The sequence below is a fragment of the Salminus brasiliensis genome, chromosome 18 (assembly GCF_030463535.1).
Source record: "Salminus brasiliensis chromosome 18, fSalBra1.hap2, whole genome shotgun sequence".
Classification (NCBI taxonomy): Eukaryota; Metazoa; Chordata; class Actinopteri; order Characiformes; family Bryconidae; genus Salminus; species Salminus brasiliensis.
The window spans coordinates 3690781-3714331 of record NC_132895.1 but is presented as its reverse complement, the minus strand read 5'-3'; the positions used below and the strand labels follow the sequence as shown (position 1 = coordinate 3714331).

The 23551-nt window shown below is 43.2% G+C and overlaps 1 protein-coding gene across 1 annotated transcript in view; it reads right to left on the bottom strand.

Annotated features, from left to right (window-relative positions):
- ctif (CBP80/20-dependent translation initiation factor) overlaps nucleotides 1-22092 on the bottom strand; it is a 126734-nt gene extending 104642 nt beyond the window's left edge. The window contains exon 1 of the mRNA XM_072662393.1: nucleotides 21948-22092. The gene's annotated coding sequence lies outside the window, so the exon portion shown is untranslated. The remainder of the gene's footprint in view (nucleotides 1-21947) is intronic.
- Nucleotides 22093-23551: the final 1459 nt, after the last annotated feature.

The following is a 23551-nucleotide window of genomic DNA, read 5'->3' as shown; positions in this document are numbered from 1 at the left end:
GTGTGTGTGTGTGTGTGTGTGTGTGTGTGTGTTTGTGTCGGAGAGAGAGGAAAAAAAGGGGGGGGGGGGGGGGGAAAGCAGTGCTATTAGACACATTAGACTCCACGTCCACTGTCCCAGCAACCCCCCAAGCTAAGATCCCGAAAATTTTCAAGATATCGACTCCAGACGGTTCGGTCTGATTCAGGCTCATGCAGCGTTTTGATTGGACGCACGGTTTCCACATAGCAACGGATTTCCAACATATGAATGAAGGGGGTGCCAAACTTTGACACTATGACACAAATACAGTAGTAACACCCAAGCAACCACATTGGGTATCAAAGCAACCACTTGGCAACACCTTAGTGACCACAGCAACTGCCTAGCAACTACATAGAATCCACTAAGCAAGACCTCTGAGCAAGCACCTAGCGTCCACCTAAGCAACCCCTCAACATCCATCTAGCAAGCACCTAGTACCTCTTTAGCAACCCCATAGCAACCATCTAGCATCAACATCACAAGAAGCACTAAGCAGCCTTTTATCAATCACCTAGCAACCACTTAAGCAACCCCTCAGCAACACAACACCCATCCAGCAACCATGTAGCAACACCACTGTAACCATTTGAGATACCACAGCAACCATCTAGCAACATCATGGTAATCGCCTAGTGGAGTTGCTTAGTAATCACCTACTAAGCAACTCCCCAGCAAAACCCTTACAACCACTAAGCAACTCCATAGCAATCACCTAGCATTCTATATGTGACTACATAGCATCCACCTAGCAACCCCATAGCAACTTCACAACAACACAATAACAACCACTAAGCAATTCCATAGCAATCACCTAGCAACCGCTCAGTTGCTCCATTGCAACCACCTGGGATACCATAGCAATCACCAAGCAACATCATAGCAAGCGCCCAGCAACCACCTAGCATATGATAGCAACCAAAGTGACCACAGAGCAAAGCCCTAGCACATTCATTAGAAAATCAATGATAACGAAATGATAACTTACTTATAGTTGCACATGGCAAAGCACCCTAGCAACCACCCGGCAACACCAAAGCAACCACCTAGCATATGATAGCAACCATGATGGGTTTTCTAATGGCAGTCACAGAACAGCAGGAGGAGCCGCCTGAGCCCCGCCGGCCATTCCTTCAGGGAATTTACCTTCTCACACACACACACACACACACACACACACACACACACACACACACACACAGAGAAACACACACACACAGAGAAACACACACACACACACACACACACACACACACACACACACACACACAGAGAGAAACACACACACACACAGAGAAACACACACACACACACACACACACACACAGAGAAACACACACACACACAAACACACACACACACAAACACACACACACACAAACACACACCACCTGAATAGAAGAACAGCACTCTAGAACAAGTGTGAACAGGGAGAACATTCCAGAACAGAGAACATTTCATAACAACGCCAATGGGAGAAACCAGAACAGTACAAACAACGCGAAGAGCAGTCTAGAACAGTGTGAAATGAGGAACAGCATTCTAGGACAATGTAGATAGAGAACATTACAGAACCGAGTGAACTGGAGAGACCATTCTAGAACCGAGCAAACAGGAGTGAACAAGGGGAGACCATTCTAGAACCGAGCGAACAGGAGCGAACAGGAGAGACCATTCTAGAACCGAGCAAACAGGAGTGAACAAGGGGAGACCATTCTAGAACCGAGCGAACAGGAGCGAACAGGAGAGACCATTCTAGAACCGAGCAAACAGGAGTGAACAAGGGGAGACCATTCTAGAACCGAGCGAACAGGAGTGAACAAGGGGAGACCATTCTAGAACAGAGTGAATAGGTGTGAAAAGTGGAGACCAATCTAGAACCAAGTGAATAGGAGTGAACAGAACAGACCAATCAAGAACCGAGTGAATAGGAGAGACCATTCTAGAACAGTTGATAGAAGACACCATGTAAGAACAGTGTAAATGGAGGATGCCAATGGAGCAAAACACTCCCGAGCAGTGCAAACACAGGATTCTAGAACAGGGAGAACATTCAAGAACACTAGGTGTGACGGAGGCCCAGTATTCTAGAACACTAGGTGTGAACGGAGGCCCAGTATTCTAGAACACTAGGTGTGAACGGAGGCCCAGTATTCTAGAACACCATAAAAAGAGAACATTCTAGAACACTAGCTGTGAACGGAGGCCCAGTATTCTAGAACACTAGGTGTGAACGGAGGCCCAGTATTCTAGAACACTAGGTGTGAACGGAGGCCCAGTATTCTAGAACACCATAAAGAGAGAACATTCTAGAACACTAGATGTGAACGGAGGCCCAGTATTCTAGAACACTAGGTGTGGACGGAGGCCCAGTATTCTAGAACAACATTTCAGAACCGAGTTAATAGGAGTGAACAGGAGAGACCATTCTAGAACAGTGTAAACGGAGGAGAACCATGCCAACCGAGGAATACATTCCCAAAGGCAGATATGCAATCTAGAACAGTGTCAACCAGGAACAGGGAACAGGGGGAGAGAACAGGGGATGAGGGGGGAGAGGAGCAGTTCTGGAGAGAGGTTCTCCTCCTGCAGTTCCACCGCAGTAGCAGCAGCGTTCCGGCCCGGAGTGGGAACCACGGGAACGTCTCGTACCTCATGCAGCAGTTACTACGCTGGCCGCCTTCAGGTTTCTGGGTTAAGGAAGGTTTACCTACGACAGGTGAGCTGATTACCCATCACACTATGATGAACTCCGGTCGGGCGACGGAGGGCAGCATGGACAAAAGTATTGGGACACCTGTTCATTCAGTCGAGGGTATATTAAAAAAAAATAATAATAATAACAACCGTCTCTACCGTCCAGGGAAGGCGGCTTTCTACTCGATTTTGGGGAGGATTTGATTGCATTCAGCCACAGCAAGAGCTGAAGTTAGTCAGGATGAGGTCAGGATGTTGGATGATGATCGCTCAATACTGGGGGGGGGGGCTTTAAACCCCTCTGCTAGCCCACGCCTGGCATTAAGAGGCAGCATGGTGCCAGAACGTCCTATTCTATTGGCAGTACTTCTCTACAGGGCGTGTGCATTTGCCCATCTGTGTCAACAATGGCTGCAACTTAAAGCAGCTGAACGCGTTCATTAGAAGGGGTGTCCACAAACATTTGGCCACACATCCCACACATGCAACTGCCCACTACTTTCATACTTGGTACTTTCCTGCTGGTGGGTTTAGACCCCCATTACTACCAAAGACCGCTGCAGGGTCAGGGTCAGGGGTCACTGATGCTCTTGGAGGCCCCACCTTCAAGTCCTGGTGCCAGATCCCACAGCAGGACACCTTCAGAGGTCCATCTTTTTAAGGGATCTCTGCACTATATTAAGACGGGCGGTTTTAATGTTATGGCTGGTTGGACTAGTAGAGCTCACTAACCGCGACATGCAAATGGATCAGGGCTCGTCCGTCAGGGCGGAGAGACTTTCCCACAGAGCTAATCCCGGACTCGCGCAGGGGAATCCAGTGGAATCCGCAGTGATCCCCTGCCCCCCGCACTCGCCTCTCCTGCAGTCGGGTCCTGCACCAGTCCAGTGACGGATTACACTGGCTGTTCTTTTCCCGGCCTGGTTAAACTGGAGTGAGGAGCAGATTAAACCCAGCTATTCTGGGTCTGCTTCACACTGAGAGAACCCAAACACACAGCACAAGGTTAAAACACACACACACACACACACACACACACACACGTCACTGTGGTAAACACTAGCACAGGCTAGGCTCAGGCTGCCATATGCAAATGTGCGGTGAGCCTCCTGGCCAATCCCAGACATCGCAGACTCCTCATCAACAGGTACAGCATATGTCCAAAAGTTTGTGGACACCTCTTCTAATGAATGCATTCAGCTATTGTCTATGACATAACTTGTCTAGTCCCTGTAGAGAAGAAGTACTGCCAATAGAATAGGACCATCTAGAGCACATAAACATGGTGAACCTACTGGCACCATGCTGCCTTATGCCAGGTGTGGGCTAGAGGGGGTATAACCCCCCATGAGGTGATTATGTATCCAACATCCTGAGAGAACAATCTTGTTGCTGAATGCAATCAAATCCTCACAGCAATGCTCCTCCAAAACCTAGTAGGAAGACAATTTCTCCAACAAAAGCAGGACCAGCTCTTTGGAATACCCTTGCTTTCAGAAGAAACAATAAACAAGCAGGTGTCCCAATACTTTTGTCCATACAGTGGCGCACAATAGGAGGAAAATACCCCTGATAAAGAACCGTACTTGTAAAAGAGGTGTGTGAGCGCGAAGGACCTTTTGGTCACTGGACGTTGGGGGTTCTTTAAGCTCACACTAACATCACTAACAAGGTTCTTCAGGGAACCAAAAGAGGTTCTACCAGCATCCAGACACAGGCAGGGAGCAGGGAGCACAGCATTCCTTCACTCGTGCAGGCTGAGGCAGCAGATGCTGGACTGATTACATGTGAAAAGGAGGGGGGTCACAGTCAAGGAAAAATGCAGAACCCAGCATTTCAGGCCCTTTAAGCTTTTTAGGACCACCAGGGCGCAGATGATCCCGCCGATCCGACCAGATACGAAGCAGATCCACGACCCAATAAGCGAACCTCTGCTAGCTTATTTACCCATTTTCCTATTCAACTCTACTCACACACACACACACACACACACACACACACACACACACACACACACACACCCCGAGCTGTGGAATGTGGAGAGGGGAATGTGAGTGCGAGTGCCGTTTTCCCAAAGGCATGTATTCTACTGGCTGAGCGTATATAACAATATTCCCCTTTATGATTCATAAACGAAGCATCTATTACCATTCTACTTCCAGCGTTAATAACCCCACGCCATCACATTCATTCATACAGCTCTTTTACACCCGCTGTCGTCACAAACCAGCTTCGGCAATCCGGAAAAAGACAAGAAATCTACAACATAAGAAGACATGAAGACCCCTGGTGAGCAGCCAAAGACCACAGTGGTCAGGAAAACCTCCCTCAGAGCTGGAGAAGGAACCTTGGGAGGAACCAAGACTCAACCATCTATCCTCTTCTGATCAGAACTATTAATAAATTATTAATAAAAGTCACAAAAAAACAATAAATAAGGCTGTTCTAATGCTCAGGTGTGCTGATATGATCATAATATCATAATAAAAGAGTCATAATAATAATAATATACAGCATTAGCATCTTATTCCAGGTATTTCATCAAGCAGAGCTGAGTTAGCTGGATCTGCAGACCATGAACGGCATAAAGTCCCAACAGCAATGTGAAAGACTAGTGGAGAGCCGGCCGAGACATGAGAGCTGTGATTGGCCGTCGAGCTTATTATTATTTCACCATAGTGATTCTGCATGCTCTCAAAGTTCAGATATTAGCACTGTGATTAAATCTGAATAATAACTTCTTTACATTATAATTATTATTATTATAATAATCATTTCTCTGCATTATTTGAGCAGCTGTTTTTGTGCAGCTGGTGTGGCACGGGTGGTGGGGGACCTGGTGGTCGGATCGGTAGGTGGCAGCTGGTCTGACGCAGGTGAAGGGGAACCCAGTGGTCAGGGCCGGATGAGCAGGCGGACATTAACTCGGTACTGTTACTAGCAGTAATTAGAGCTGGGCGATATGACGATATTTTATCATATCACAATAAATTTTCTTAGCATGAGATTCAATATGCTTAGTCTGGTTTAACAGGATAACATTATAAAAAAAAAAAAATAATAATAAATATATATATATATATATATATATTTAAATATGAAAGTGTTTGGATGGTAGTTTTTAAAAATCCATCACTACTGAGGCATTTTGTCTGTGATCACATCTATCCCGATAAAACGATGTGTATCGTGAAAATATTAAAAAATATCGCTATACAATCATTTTTCTAACATATCGCCCAGCTCTAGTAGTAATAGTAAAAGTGGTGGGGTTTTTCCTTGGCAATGGAAGCTTGTAATTAGTAGTGCACCAATTAGGGGTGCACTGATCTGATATTAGGATCGGGTATCGGTCCCGATATTAACAAAATTATCTGGATCGGGTATTGGATAATCAGGCCGATCCATAGAACCGATCCTTTCGCTTTAATTTGTTGCTGAGAGACTGCACTAAATGTGCTAATAAATAAACGAAAAATGGCAATTTAGTACATTTATATCTGTGTTAATTTTTTATATTATATAAAGTAATGATTAAGTCAATCCTGATGCCTTAAGTCTCTCCCACATGGTGAGATATACGGTTTATTAATTCAGCAATGGTATCGGACTGGTATTAGGTATCGACCGATATGCAAAGTTATGTATTGCATCGGTATCAGAACTGAAAAGGCCGGATCCCACAAAGCTTAACAGCTCGCCTAAAGACGGCTAAAATAGGGCCCTATTAGAGCTGGGCAATATGACGATATTTTATCGTATCGTGATAAATGTTGTTATGGTGATAACAATAAGCTTTTCTAAGCATATGGAGGAGACAGTTTATTAGTGCTTAATAAACACTGATCAGCTGAAGGTTTCATTACTAACCGTGTAATTAGACTGGGTTAATTAGATGAAGAGCAGCAGATGTTGATTATAAATCATATAAAAATATAAAAAAATCAGTAATTTTTATAAAAATGTAAAAATTTAAATTTTGGTAATTTTTATAAAATAAAATAATTGAAATAAAAATTTCAGTAATTTTTATACAAATCTAAAAAATAAAAAAACAGTCATTTTTATAAAAATATAAAAATAAAAATTTTGATAAGAATCTGTCGCTACTGATGTTTTTAGTCTCTGATTACATGTACTGTGATAAATAAAGATAAAATATCGTGATATAGTACTTTTACCGTATCGCCCAGCCCTAGGCCCTATAGTGTATTCGGCTCTGTGGCACTGGTCCTTATCGTACTACACTTAGATGCTGGGCCTCAGCGGGTTGAACACAAGACGTTCTGCACTGTAAACACTGATAAGAGTCTTCTGTGAGTCTCAGCCAACAGCCCGGCAGTACTGACGGATTCTCAGGATGAATCACACACACGTCCCTAAAAAGTCTCTGCATGACAGTCTGGAACAATGACGGCCCAATTAGCCTACATGTTCACTTGTCAGGTTGCTAAAATTACCCGTCCGTCTACAAACCAGCAGCTTTCCACAGCAGAAGAGCAGATCCACGCTTAAAGATCCCAAACCCTGATTAGAACCGTTCTCTCCAGCAGAGCAGCTGTGCAGAGATTCTTCTCCGTCCTGCAAGTCAAAACGAGACCACGCTGATGTCATAACGACCTGCAGCCTCAAACGTTCTTCACAGCCTGGTCCTCGCCTCGCCCTGCACCAGGATAAACGAGTGCACAACCAGGGTTGCAAAATTTCTGATAATTTTCCAGTAAATTACCAGAAACTTTCCATTGGAACTTAAAACTGAAAATATTCCAAAATGTAAACTGCAAAATTGATTGAAATTAATAGGAAATATTGGACAATTTTATCACCAGCAGACATGAAGGCGTAACAATACACATAATAGCTAACACATAGTTAGTTTCTAGCAAAACAAAATATATATTATATTATAAACGGATATATATATATATATATATATATATATATAAAATATTTAAACTATAAATGCTTAATTCTTTTATTGAATAATCAAAAGTTCAATCAAAAAATTTAATAAAAAAAACGCAACTCCTCCTAGTCTCAAATAGAGCTGGGCGATATGGGAAAAAATGTAATATCACGATATTTAAAGACATTTTGATATACGATATTTATTATCGTATTATGATATTTATTATATTTATTATCGTCACCAACTGCGTAAATCTTAAAAACTGCTCATCAAATACTCTCCCATTCTGAGTACCGTGATTTTTACTCAAAATATCCTTCAAGTTGAATTAAATAGGACTGATTACAATTACTGTTTGTAATAAAACATGAAGATAATCAGTGCTCTTTAAGAATTGACGATATCCACGATACACTTATAAACGCATAGTTTGAACCACGATAACGAAATTTATTACGATATGATAAAATAGTCATATTGCCCAGCTCTAGTCTCAAATCAGAATCAGAAATACTTTATTGATCCCAGGAGGCAACCATTCGTATAAAAACAATATTATAACACTATAAAATACATTTAAAATTAAATTAAATTAAATTAAAGCTTTTCTGATTTACTAGATAGTGAGCAACTGTGAAATTACACCTGGATTTAATAGTTGCTTCAATGTTTCAATGCTATTACTGTCAATAAAATTATGAACCTCCTCAATTCAGTATATTTTTTACTAAGTTTCTCACCTTTATCTTAAAATATTCCCATTTTCTTCCCAATAATTCCCATGGTAAATTTCCAAACTTTGAACATTCCCTATGCAGAACACACCGAGAAGGCAATCTAATAATATGAGAATATTTGAACTCATTGAAGCCTTGACATATTACTCAGTTATTAATCCTAATGCAGAAACTGCATAAGCATATATCTTGTGGAGTCCCACAGGGCTCAATTTTAGGGCCTACGAAACTGATAGAAACTGTAGTTAGTTGTAGGTTCTAAGAGTTTAAAGGAGCCCTAGAACGTCACACTGTGTTTATCTTGTCATGGTTGAATAATGAGAGTTCGGTAGATGGACATGATGAACCGTGAACCTCAAACACCACGGTTCCACCTTCAAAAGAACATCCGGCAGAATCGAAATAGAGCTGTGAAACAGGCCAATCTCACCACCAGTAAAACTGCTGTGAAACAGTAAAACGCAACGGCGACTTCGGGAGGATACGGTGTTGTTGATTCTGGAGAGCAGCTCATCACCTCCAGACTTCAGGCTAGCTGGCAGTATGGGAATAAGGGTTGCTATGGGAACCAGGTCTCGTGACCACAGCGTTTTGTGTGCTAGTGCTAGCCTTCACCACTATTTCTCTCCATTCTCTGCTCCCTTTTATTCACTATATATATTTTTATACATTGACAAAAGTATTGGGACACCTGCTCATTCATTGTTTCTGCAGAAATCAAAGGCATTTTGTTGGGGTCACTGTCTCTACTGTCCAGAGAAGAAGACTTTCTACTAGATTTTGGAGGAGCAGCACTGCTGTAGCATTGCCACCCCACCTCATCATCCCCAACTCATCCCATACTAAAGTACTGGATGGAGCTCCACCACCATCATTCCAGAGAACACAGTTCCTCCACTGCTCCACAGCTCCTCAATGCTGGGGGGCTTTATAGACCTCCACTAGCCCATGCCTGGCATTAGGCAGCATGGTGCGTGCTATGTACCTCCACCTGCATCATTGTTCAGGCTGTCCTTCAGGCCCTCAGGTGTCGGTGGTGTGTTGGTGATTCATGCCCATATGCCAACGTGACAGAAATGAGGACCTCATGAAGGCCCGGGGCTGAGTTTTGATTGATGGTGGCATTCACAGTCGTGACCATGTCAGCCTGTTACCCTGGCAACGCCCTTCACTCTGTTTATATGGGTGTAGTTATAGGGGGGGCATGTCTGTCTAACTGCTGCACATCCTGTCTGTATTGACCCCAAGAGATCTGAGCTCTCAGATAACTCTTAGTTAGCTAGTCAGGGCTATGGTTCGTTTACAGGAAGCAGGTGGTGCACCTTATAAAGCTTTATAAACACTTTATAGAGAGTCCTCAGGCCTCTCTCTCCAGCTGCAGAGCCCACAAAGCAGGAGAACACTACAAGAACTTAGCAGGGTGTTCTCAGGTAGTCGTTTCCTAAGAAATGGCAGCTAACAGGAACAGAGGAGGTCAAGCTGGGTCTGGAAGACCAAGAACACCTTCAGAGAGAAGCACTCGTAGGACTGCTAGAAGGCCGCGAATCAAAACCCTTGTTCGACTGCAGAAGGCTCCTGGTGCACAGTGCAGGAACGCCTGGCCTTCATGGAAGTGCATCTCCTGCATCCTCACCACAAACTTGGTATCCCACCGCAATGGGATACGGTATGTTACCCAACTGGTAAACGTTGGGCTTGTGTTGCAGCCAGTGGCCAAGGACACGTTTCACAGATAGAGGGAAGAATGGGGTTCAGTGAAATAGCAGCAAATTCTGGAAGCAAACATCAAACCATCTGCAAAAAAAATAAAAAATTAAGCTGAGGATGGAAAGACGATGGCTTTTACAGCAGGATAATGACCATAAGCACACCCTGGACACCTAAACGTCATCAAAAACACTGCGGATAGCCCTTAAAGGAGCAGAGCAGCAAGACCATGCGAGAACCTCACAAAACTAGAAGGTAGCTTCTGCAAAAAGTGCTTAGAGTGCCGAACATCTTCCTTTTTTGTTGTTTTGAAAGTGTGAATTATGTCAATATATAAAAGTAATTATGGTTAAAAATCTCATTTTAACGTTTAATTAATCATAGTGACTGATTTGTTTTTGACCAGGGGTGACCAAACTTTTGCATGCCACGGTATATGGGAGGTAATGAGGGGCAGTTTGGGTCTGGGTTTGATTGGTAGAGAACTGAGGTATTGGTGGATGCTCCAATAGAGGTGGGTCTTGGGTTTGATTGGTAGATGTTAGAGGTCATGGATGCTCAAATAGAGGTGTGTCTTGGGTCTGGGTTTGATTAACAGGGAGATATCTGAGGTCCTGGGTTTGGTGGATGCTCTAATAGAGGTGGATTTTGGGTTTGGCTTTGAGTGCTAGATGCCAGAGATGCTGGGTTTGGTGGATGCTTGAATAAAGGTAGGTCTTGGGTTTGATTGGTAGATGGTCATGGGTTTGACCTCTAATCTCTCTTGATGGCTAGATGCCAGAGGTCATGGATGCTCCAATAGAGGTCCGTCTTGGGTTTGGGTGTGATTAGTAGACGCCATTGGTGCTGGGTTTGGTGGATGCTCCATTAGAAGTTCGTCTTGGGTTTGATTAGAAGGTAGATGCCAGAGGTCCTGGGTTTGGTGGATGCTTGAATAGATGTGGGTTTTAGATGTAAGAGGTCATGGGTTTGATCTCTAATCTCTAGGTGGGTCTTGGGTTTGATTGGTATATGTTAGAGGTCATGGGTTTGACCTCTAATCTCTAGGTGGGTCTTGGGTTTGATTGGTATATGTTAGAGGTCATGGGTTTGATCTCTAATCTCTAGGTGGGTCTTGGGTTTGACTGGTATATGTTAGAGGTCATGGGTTTGACCTCTAATCTCTAGGTGGGTCTTGGGTTTGATTGGTATATGTTAGAGGTCATGGGTTTGACCTCTAATCTCTAGGTGGGTCTTGGGTTTGACTGGTATATGTTAGAGGTCATGGGTTTGACCTCTAATCTCTAGGTGGGTCTTGGGTTTGATTGGTATATGTTAGAGGTCATGGGTTTGACCTCTAATCTCTAGGTGGCTCTTGGGTTTGACTGGTATATGTTAGAGGTCATGGATGCTCAAACAGAGGTTTGTCTTGGGTTTGGGTTTAATTGGCAGATGCCAGAGGTCCTGGGTTTGGTGTATACTTGAATAGACGTGCGGTTTAGATGCAAGAGGTCATGGGTTTGACCTCTATTCTCTAGATGGGTCTTGGGTTTTATAGGTAGATGTTAGAGGTCATGGGTTTGATGGATGCTTGAATAAAGGTGGGTCTTGGGTTTGATTGGTAGATGGTCATGGGTTTGACCTCTAAACTATAGATAGGTTTTAGGTTTGGGTTCGATGGCTAGATGCCAGAGGTGCTGGGTTTGGTGGATGCTTAAATAAAGGTGGGTCTTGGGTTTAATTGGTAGATGTTGATTGGTAGATGGTCATGGGTTTTACCTCTAATCTCTAGATAGGTCTTGGGTTTGGGTTTGATGGCTAGATGCAAGAGGTCATGGATGCTCCAACAGAGGTTTGTCTTGGGTTTGGGTGTGATTAGTAGATAATAGAGGTCCTGGGTTTGGTTTATACTTGAATAGATGTGGGCTTTAGATGTAAGAGGTCATGGGTTTGACCTCTAATCTCTAGATAGGTCTTGGGTTTGGTTTTGATGGCTAGATGCCAGAGGTGCTGGGTCTTGTGGATGCTCCAATAGAGGTGTGTCTTGGGTTTGGGTTTGATTGGCAGATGCCAGAGATGCTGGGTTTGGTTTATGTAGATGTGTGTTTTAGATGCAATAGGTCATGGGTTTGACCTCTATTCCCTAAATGGGTCTTGGGTTTAACTGGTAGATGCCAGAGGTGCTGGGTTTGATGGATGCTTAAATAAATGGGTTTAATTGGTAGATGGTGATTGGTAGGTGGTCATGGGTTTGGCCTCTAATCTCTAGATGGATCCTGGGTTGGATTGGTAGATGTTAGAGGTCATGGATGCTCCGATAGAGGTGTGTCTTGGGTTTGGGTTTGATTGGTAGATGCCAGAGCTCCTGTCCTGGCTTTGGCAGACGCTCGAATAGGGCTCAGTCTTGGATTTTGGTGGCTTGATGGGGTGGCTTGGGTTTGATTGGTAGACGCTAGGGGAGGAGGGTGGTGCTGGTCGGCTAAGGAGGCTGATGACACTGAACACCACTCACAGTGTCACGCAGTGGGCAACAACAGGGCCATTGTTGTCCCCACTGTCCCAGTGCCGCTTCAGGACAGGGATGTGAAGGACTGGTGAATGAGCACTGTGCCCCTCACTGGCCTACATGCACTGCGCAATGCTGCACTGCTACAGACACACAGAAACTTCCACAGTGCAAAAGCATGGCATGGGTCCACTTGCACGTGCAGGCATACGCTAGCGGATCACACACAATGTCTGGAATGCCATTCAGAGCTCTGCCAATCTCTGTTCTGTCTGGGTGGGCTAATTGCTCCAAAACAGCCCAGCCCGACCCACTACTACAGCACAGCTCAGCTCAGTTCAGCTCCCCCACCAAACCACTGGCGTTCAAGTGTAGATGCCAGGAGAGCACGATTATTCCCAAACCCGGAAGGTTTCAGCTCCCGGGTGAAATAGAGGGAGAGGGGTTAGCTGAATAGCAGCAGTTATAAAACAGGACCAAAATATCCCTCAGCATGAGAACCATCATCACGTAATAGGATTTGACAAAGGCTGCAGAACAATACAATAGGTTCACGAGCCCAAACCATAAACTCTGAGACAGATTAATAGGCCATAATCCCTCACCTTCAGTTTACTCACCATTCAGTGGAAAACAACAATAAAACCTTTCACTTGGAGCAAACAGTGCTGCTTTCGGACCTCCCAATGTCTTCATTTGGTTTGATTTGTCTAGTAAAACTCAAACAAAAGCAGTATTCACAACCTCAAACTTCAAATTAAAAATGTGTAATTAATTTCAACATTAATTTGAAATTAAAATAAAAACAATAAAAATATATATACAAAAGTGTGGTCACCCCTGGTCATAATATCGGTTACTATGATTAATTAAACTACAGTTTTATTATAATACTCGATAGATGCTCTAAATCCTGATATTTATGTGTTTATTTATATATATATATATATATAAACACACATTGTTTTATTTCAAATTTAATCTGAAATTTAAAAAATGTATGTATATATATATATATATATATATATATATATATATAATTTATTTTATTTTATTTTTTTAATTTCAAGTTTTAAAAAATGTATATATATTTATTATTGAGCACTTTCTGTTTCCAAACTGCTCGATTTTTTCACGGCTCTGAAATGTGAATTTAAACACCAGTTTGGTGAAGCTTAACCAGATTACGCTTCCCTACCTGCTCGTGTTTCTGCATTGTGGCCAGTTTTTTATTATTATTTTTTCAGCTCTGAAACTTTAAAATGTGCAGATCCTCGACCAGTAAACACTGTTCAACACTTTCAAGCTGATAAGATTTTATTTAGGATCAGATATAAAAAAGTACAACCTATAAAAAGTGGAACACCTAAACACATAAATATCAGGATTTAGAGCATCTATCCAGTATTGAATTAATAAAACTGTAGTTTAATTAATCATAGTAACTGATATTATGACCAGGGGTGACCAAACTTTTGCATGTCATGGTATATCGGAGGTGAAGAGGAACAGTTTGGGTCTGGGTTTGATGAGTAGGTAGATGACCGATGACCCATGTGGGAGAGACTTAGGGCATCAGGATTGACGTGTATATATATATACGTATATTTAAAAAAATTATATATATATATATATATATATATATATATATAATTGTATATATAAGTGTGTGTGTGTATATATATATATATATATATATACACACACACACATACATACACACATACATAAATAATTATTGTGCTAATAAAAGTTCCAAGTCTATGAGACTAAAGAGGAGCGAGCAGCCCCTCCCTTCTCAGATCTCCTTATATGGAAGACGTGCTGGGTTACTACACTTGCTGATTGCTATGATATATGTGTATGATGTCAGTAGGTCACTCTGATTCAGAGTTACGAAGCCTAGAATACCGGCGGTTCTGTAAAAATGGATCAGCCCCTTGAATCAGACTAATTATCCGATACCCGATTAAGCTCATTTTCTTAGTATCGGGACTGATATTCGATCCTAGTATCGGATCGGTGCACCCCTACTGCTGAGAGACATGGGTTAGAATAATGAGCATAATGGCAAGAATACTATCTCTTATATTAGTATCACCCACACCTAATATCATATCCATGTTGCCAAATAATTCATGTAAATTATTATATTTTAATTCATCCATCATAATAAGAATATTAATTATAATAACAATAATTAACCCCTTGTCCCAAATGTACCGTCTCCGCCGGCTTCAGATGGATACTTCCTGAGCCACAGTCTGCATGCTAACCACTACACCAAGCATCCAGCCTACAGGACTGTAGGCTCAGCTGGTCAGTGCGATGACCTGACCAGTAACTACAAGGACAAGGGCAGCTATTGTCCTGTGCTCTTCTAGGAGTTATCCAGAATGCTAAAGCAGTGCAGTGTGTTTAGCTGTGGGCTGTGACTTTCAGCAAGGACACACTGCATCACATGCTCCAAACCCCACCCCCATCCCCGCCTCCCAACAACCCTGCAGAGCCAACCTATCGATACCACAGGAAACATTAGATCCCTACACACACACAGGCATCACCACAGCCCCATGAATGTGCATACAGCCTCTAATCTCTTTCTCTTCCAATGAGGCACAGGGGGAGATTACGCTATAATATCAGTGTTACTACACGTGGGTTATGAGCCTGGCTATCATCACCGCTGTTTTTGAGGGTGTAAATGGAGTAGCCACTCCCATCTGAGTCAGGGGTGGTGATCCTCCAACATTCTGACCTCACCAATGCTCTTTGTCAGCTGTGCTCCTCCTCCAAAATCTAGTAGAAGGTCTTCTTCCCTGGACAACAGAGACAGTTACTCCAACAAAAGCAGGAGAAACGATTTTTTAAGGCCCATGAATGAACAAGTGTCCCAATACTTTTGTCCATGTAGTGTATTTTTGCATTGGATTTTGCAGGAACTGCCACATGGAGCGAGCTGAAGTAGGCAAACACAGTCCAAGACATCTGATCATCTGGAGATTTGTTAACACTGGTTAAACCTGAACAACCGCCTACCACACACACACACACACACACACACACACACACACACACACACACACACACACACACACAGCAACTACAGTCCTACAGCTAGTCCCATTCTGTCTAAAGCACTGCTTTACTTTTTAATCTTTTTTCAATACACTACATGACAAAAGTATTCGGACACCTGCTCTGAAACCAAAATGCTTTTGTTCGAGTGACTATCTCTACTGTCCTAGATTTTAGAAGGAGCATTGCTGTGAGGATTAGTGAGGTCAGGATGTGAGGGGTGTGTGTGTGTATGTGGGGGGGGGGGCGGCTTCATGCTTATCTGCTCCAGAGAGTCCTAATGTATTGGCATTACTTCTCTACAGGAACTACGGAGAAAGGGACAACTGCATATCTGTGTCAGCAATGGGTAGCTGAATGCATTCAATAGAAGGGGTGTCCACAAACATTTGGACACATTGTGTATCTCTCCATCATTATTCAAATCTGTGCTGTAGACCAATTTGCTTGTGCTTAGACCAGCCTGTACAACCGAACCGACCGATGGTCAATTGTTAGGCCAGTTGTATTCCTTAATAGCCACTGGCTTAGCCGGACACCCTCAAGGGTTCTTAAATTGAAGGAACCATGAGAACATAAAGAACCATTTAGCTGTTCTAGAGCATGACATCCTGTTAGAACACACATTTTTATAGGAAGATCAAATGCCATTACTTTTATTTTTACTTTTTACTTTTTACAGTGGTGGTGAATGGAACCAGGTGACAGTTGCCATGGCAACAACCCAAATATAGCCACTTTTTTTTTTTTACTATCCAAACCCACCAGTGATCCCACACGTGTCTTCTGGGTTTTATATGTAATGATGTTGATGATAGTGAAATAGTGACAAATCTTGAAAAAAGGGTATATTTTGAGCACTATTTTGCCTGACAACACCCAGCACGTATCCCTCCACCAGGAATAAGATTTCTTAAAAAAAAAAAAAGAGCATCTCAGTCATCATGCAGTCTAATTATAACTATCTGGTGTATTTACTTTCCGTGAGGGGGCTGTGAACGCTTTTTCGGACGTCTGGTTCCATTCACCACCATTGTGAAGAAATCTTACTGGGTTTGTTTCTCTAGAACGGAGCGTCCCACACCAAAGCCACTCAGAATAGCTTCGTTTACTCTTAGCAGTCTATTTAATTACAGTTTTTAAAACATCAGTTGACTTCCCCTTTAAGAGTGCTGAGACAGCTGTTTTCTTGTGCACCAGAATTTGCAAAATGACGTACTTATTAAACAGGCCAGATTAGAGCACCAGCAAACGTGCTCAGGTCAGGTCCAGTCTGACAGAAACTGGACTGAGTAAACACACACACACACACACACACACACACACACACACACACACACACACTACACTGTCACTGCCAAGCATCATTATCTCAACAAGGCGATGGCTTCAACCTTATTTCATGCCCCACTCAGTTCAATCAGGCTTCAAATGCACAGCGGCCACGAGTCCATTCAGTTCAGTGGAGATCAGCCATCTCCACAGTTAAGAGTCAGACAAAATGAGCCTGAGGGCAAAGTGGTAGCCTCTGATTTACACACACAAACACAAACACACACAAACACACACACACACACACACACACACACACACACACACACACACACACACACACACACACACACACACACAATTCCTGTCTTTGTGGGGTGTCTCCTAGATGAGTAGTGTCTAGACGGGTAGGGACAGGTAGGGACGGGATGCCTAATCGAGCACATGTGTAAATTGTGATCATCTGATTCGAGTAAGATATGACCCACTCAGCCACAAGCAGTACAGATGTTGCAAATTACCCAATTAACGGGGTCGATGATGGCAGACTGAAGGGCTGTTTAGCTGTAATCTGATGTAAACACCTAAATACGTAATAGTATCCACGAGCCACTCGGGGTATCAGAGTCCAATGCATTATTATCACCATAACCCGGGGGTTACGAGCTCAAATCCAGAGTGAAGCTACCTCCACCATGTCTGGAGGCTGTCTTATGGCCTGCCAAGCTCTCACTGTGAGTAGTGGATGAAACTACCTCCACCATGTTTGGAGGCTGTATTTTAACCTGGCTAGCTCTCACTGTGAGTTGGTGATGAAACTACCTCCACCATGTTTGGAGTCTGTATTTTAGCCTGGCTAGCTCTCACTGTGAGTTGGTGATGACACTACCTCCACCATGTTTGGAGGCTGTATTTTAGCCTGGCTGGCTCTCACTGTGAGTAGTTGATGAAACTACCTCCACCATGTTTAGAGGCTGTATTGTAGCCTGGCTGGCTCTCACTGTGAGTAGTGGATGAAACTAACGCCACCATGTTTGGAGTCTGTATTTTAGCCTGGCTAGCTCTCACTGTGAGTTGGTGATGACACTACCTCCACCATGTTTGGAGGCTGTATTTTAGCCTGGCTGGCTCTCACTGTGAGTAGTTGATGAAACTACCTCCACCATGTTTGGAGGCTGTATTTTAGCCTGGCTAGCTCTCACTGTGAGTAGTGGATGAAACTACCTCCACCATGTTTGGAGGCTGCATTTTAGCCTGGCTAGCTCTCACTGTGAGTAGTGGATGAAACTAACGCCACCATGTTTGGAGGCTGTGTTATGGCCTGGCTAGCTCAGACTTTACAGCAAACAACCAAGTGGAGATTCCAATAAAACAACAATAACCACCCTAACATTAACCACACACACCTTCCTCAACCCTAACATTACACCCCCCCCCCCCCCCCCCCCCCCCCACACACACACACACACACACACACACTACACCCAACCCTAGGATTACCCTCAGGAACCAAAACATCAGCCCTGTACTCTTTTAAAGCTCTCCCATCATCGCTTTGTCCATGTAAAGAGCAAAACAGCGAACTTTATGAATCATCATAACCCTGAATAATAACTGTAATCATTTCAAAGGTCATGAAGGTCAATTAAGGTCAATTAAGGGCACAAGAGCATGAGTGAGGACAAGTACTGATGTAGGAGGACGATCGGTGCTGGACCCACAGCTCAATGCTGGGGGATTTATACCCCTCATGCCTGCCATTAGGCCTGGTTGACCTTAGGGTCATCCATACATCCAGCTGCATCCAGCTGCATCCAGCTGCTCCAGATCTTCTCATTCTATTGACAGTGCTTTAATATGCTCATAAAAACTGTGTATAAGCAGTTAAACACATTAAGGAGCACCTCAAAGAAGCTCACAGTAGCTTCACTCTCTCCTTAGAAGGGCTGTCCGGATACTTTTGGACATGTTCAGTATGTAAACACGGCAGCTGGGCTGAGCCGGGCTGAGCTAAGCAGAGGGCTCTGCCGCTTTAAACGGAATCATGTGCTGGGACACCCGCCCTACTCTCAACGTGGCTCTGCGCCTGGACTGTCCGGTAGCTCAGCTCAGCTAGCGAACATCCAGACGTCTGCCCAGCACATCCCCACGCTTGCCTGACAACGTAGCCCAGCGACAAGCACTTTAGCCAGGCGAGCGAGCGAGCTAACACTTTTAGCATCCACGCCGGAGCTCAACTCTGGCCGCCCTGCAGCGCTCAGGCACCGGTCAACAAAGGTGTGATGCAACCGCGCGTCAAGCTACGGTGGTCCTTCATAATTTAGGGCTCTCCACATTTTAGGGCTTTTCCTGATCCAAAAACCCTGGTTTTCGTCTAAAACGAGCCTATTTGTAGCAATTATGCATGAAAGATCAGTATTTCTCATTTCTCCCCTGCAATTACCTAATTCTTTTATTATGATTAAATTATTAATTATAATACAGCAATCTGCTCACCATTACAAAAGGCCTGTCTGCTCAGAAACACACATTTTAGATCAGTTTATTCATCATTATTCAGTTTATTAATCTTTTAAAGAGCCTGTGCTGCTTTAATTCTCAACTCGATTCACAGATTATTTCATATTTATCATAATTTCTAACAGCAGTCCTTCTCATGCCATCCCTTTATGTCTTACAGATGGTAAAAGAGGCCTACCTGCTCGAAAACGACACATTTCGCCCCCTGATGTTTTCCTATTTCAGTTTTAGCTCAGTTTCAGTTCATTAAACATTTCTATTTCTAATGCACCCCAGCTAAACAGCTAGGGTTTTAACCCACCTTGGTCCCGTCCAGTACATTAGGTCCACTTATCAGGCGAAAATCTGTGTGTTAGGACCAGATAACCCAACCCAGTGTACAGGGCATGGGCTGGGCAGCACTGATTTTACCTCATTTAGCTCATAATTTCATTATTTCTAATACAGCCATTCTGTTTATGCAATAACTGGCGTATTACACACTGTAAAAGAGGCCAACCTGCTCTAACACACACATTTTACCACCCTAATGTTTTCAGATTCCAACTGTAGCTCATTATTATTTCTTTATATTATTATATCTACCACCCTATGCAGGATTTTCAGACTTTTGTGCCCCCCAGTACCCCAAATTCCACTTTTAACCACTTTATAATGCTAAAATCAGGGTGTTGGACCAGATAAATCACTACAACGTACAATGCATGGTTTGGGAAGCACTGCTTCTTTAATGTATTACTCACTATTATTATTATTATTATTATTATTATCCAACACACTAACTGTAATTGTAACTTAAATAGTCTATTTGTTGCAATTGTGCATAAAAACACACTATAAAAGAGGCCTACCTGCTCTAACACATATTTTACCACCCTAGCGTTTCCTAATTCCCAACTGTAGCTCATTTAGCACAACTTCAGTTTATTAATAATTAATATTATATTTAATTAATTTTATTTCTAATGGTGATAGACTACCCTATGCAGATTTTCACCCCAAATTCCACTTGTAACCATGTTATTAGACTAAAATCAGGGTGTTGGACCAGATAAGCCTAATTGCAATCTTACAAAGAGCCTATTTGTGTTAAGTGGACATAAAAACAGTACTTCTCAGTGCTGAAATTTCAGGCCTACCTGCTCTAACACACCTTTTACCACCCTAGCGTTTCCTAATTCCCAACTGTAGCTCATTTAGCACAACTTCAGTTTAATAATAATCAATATTATTTCTAATGCACTACAGCTAATGGCAATAGCCCACCCCATGCAGGATTTTCAGACACTTTGGAGCCTCCTAGTTCCCCAAAATTCCCCTTTTAACCATTTTATAAGGTTAAAATCTGTGTGTTGGACCAGATAAACCTAATTGCAATCTTACAAAGAGCCTATTAGTGTTAAGTGGACATAAAACACTGTACTTCTCAATGCTGAAATTTCAGGCCTACCTGCTCTAACACACCTTTTACCACCCTAATGTTTTCCGACATCGGGGTGTCAGACACTTTTGTGCCTCCTAGTTCCCCAAATTCCACTTTTAACCATTTTATAAGGCTAAAATCTGTGTTGGACCAGATAAACCTAATTGCAATCTTACGTTTTCAGGCCTACCTGCTCTAACACACCTTTTACCACCCTAGCGTTTCCTAATTCCCAACTGTAGCTCATTTAGCACAACTTCAGTTTATTAATAATCAATATTATTTCTAATGCACTACAGCTAATGATGATAGCCCACCCTAAGCAGGATGTTCAGCCACTTCTGTGCCTCCTAGTTCCCCAAAATTCCCCTTTTAACCATTTTATAGGGCTGAAATCAGGGTGTTGGACCAGATAACCCACCCGATGTCCCCAGTGCATGGGCATGGGGGACTGGGGGACTGGGGGACTGGGTGCTGGGCTGGGAAGCACTGCACTGCTGTAAACACTGGATAGCCTCTAAATGCTGTGTCAAGCCTATTGAAATGCAGCTGACCAGGCTGACCAGGCTGACCAGGCTCACAGCTAGCTCTCAATGACCATTACACAACTTTAAAGCACTGTAAAGCCAAAGGTAATCAATCAATCAATCAATCAATCAGCTTCCAATCACCATAGCAATGTATTCACTCAATGCCCGTGCTGATTAATGACCATGGCAGCTAGTTAGAGAGTAACTCCGGCTGGAAGTGGGAGCTCAGAGGCTACTTCAGCTCCCCGACCCAACTCAGAGAGTCCGCCCGTCCTGCACCGAACCCCGCTCGCGTGCGTTTACAGCCGCTCCTGCGTCCCAGCAGAGCCGCTGTCAACAGGTCTCCAGCAGCGGAAAGCCTCAGCCTCGTCTACCGCGATGTTAAAAACGTCTAAGAAACGTTAGCTGAGCATCTGAGCCGGTTCCGGGCACAAAGGAGCCGGATTTCAGCCCATAAGGAGGGGAAGGAAGAGCGGCTCGGCGGCTCGGCGGCTCCTGGCAGCCCCGCAGCGGCGCACTGTTTACAGGGCGAGCGCCCCAGAGCCGAGCGGCACGCCGACCAACTCACCCGGGACGTGGACTCAGGCTGGCGGGGGGATCCGGGGCGGCCTCCGAGGCTTAAATCCGCCGTGTCATGGGCGTGCGTGTCGGGTCTTCGGGGGCAGGGGGACGTGTGCGTGTGTGCGGAGGGGGAAAGCTCCGGCTGCCTCACTCAGACACGACCGGGGAGAAGAGAATGCGGGAATGTGACGTCACGGCTCCACTCGGGATTGTGGGAAATGTAGTCGGAGGCAAGCATACTACGCTATTACGCTGTGTCCAAATGTTTGTGGACAGCCCTTATAATAAATATATGCAGCTACCTGAAGGTGCACTCTTTGTTGACATGGATGTGCAAATGCACCCACACACACACACACACACACACACACACACACACACACAGCTTGTCTAGTCCCTGTTGTAGAGAAGTACTGCCAATAGAATAGGACTCTCAGATAAACATGAACTTAGTAGCACCAATGCCAGGCCTGGAGGGGTATATATTATTCATTTAGTTATTTATAGGTGTGGCCTAGAGGGGTATAAATCAATACAAATATATATCAAGATATGTATTGATTTATATTTATATTGATATATATATATTTATACTGATTTATACCCCTCAAGGCCACACACACACACACACACACACACATATATATATATATATGTGTGTGTGTGTGTGTGTGTGTGTGTGTGTGTGTGTGTGTGTGGCCTTGAGGGGTATAAATCAATATAAATATATATATCAATATTATACGCACATCTCTTAAAATATTTTATGGACTCTGTTAGATAGATAGATAGATAGACAGATAGATAGATAGATAGATAGACAGATAGACAGATAGATAGACAGATAGATAGATAGATAGATAGATAGATAGACAGATAGACAGACAGACAGATAGATAGATAGATAGATAGATAGATAGATAGACAGATAGACAGACAGACATATAGATAGATAGATAGATACACAGATAGATAGATAGATAGATAGACAGATAGATAGATAGATAGATAGATAGATAGATAGATAGATAGATAGATAGACAGACAGACAGATAGATAGATAGATAGATACACAGATAGATAGATAGATAGATAGATAGATAGATAGATAGACAGATAGACAGACAGACAGACAGACAGATAGATAGATAGATAGATAGATAGATAGACAGATAGATAGATAGATAGATAGATAGACAGATAGACAGACAGACAGACAGACAGATAGATAGATAGATAGATAGATACACAGATAGATAGATAGATAGATAGATAGATAGATAGACAGACAGACAGACAGACAGATAGATAGATAGATAGATACACAGATAGATAGATAGCGAAAGGTAAGGTAAATTTGCTACATAATATTGCTTTAAATGCAACTTTAAAAAGCCCAAAGACCCCTTTAAAAAAGAGGAACAGCGCTTAAAACCTTGAAACCAGACAGAAGGATATACTGGAAAATACCTGGAATATACTGGAGTCATCAGAAACCAGTGACATCAGAAACTGTTCAAACACCTGAGTGAGACGTCCTTTCCTGTCTGGTTGCCTTTAATTGTCTGATCTGGGGCAGTGGAGGCTCAGCGGTTAGAGCTCCGGACTATT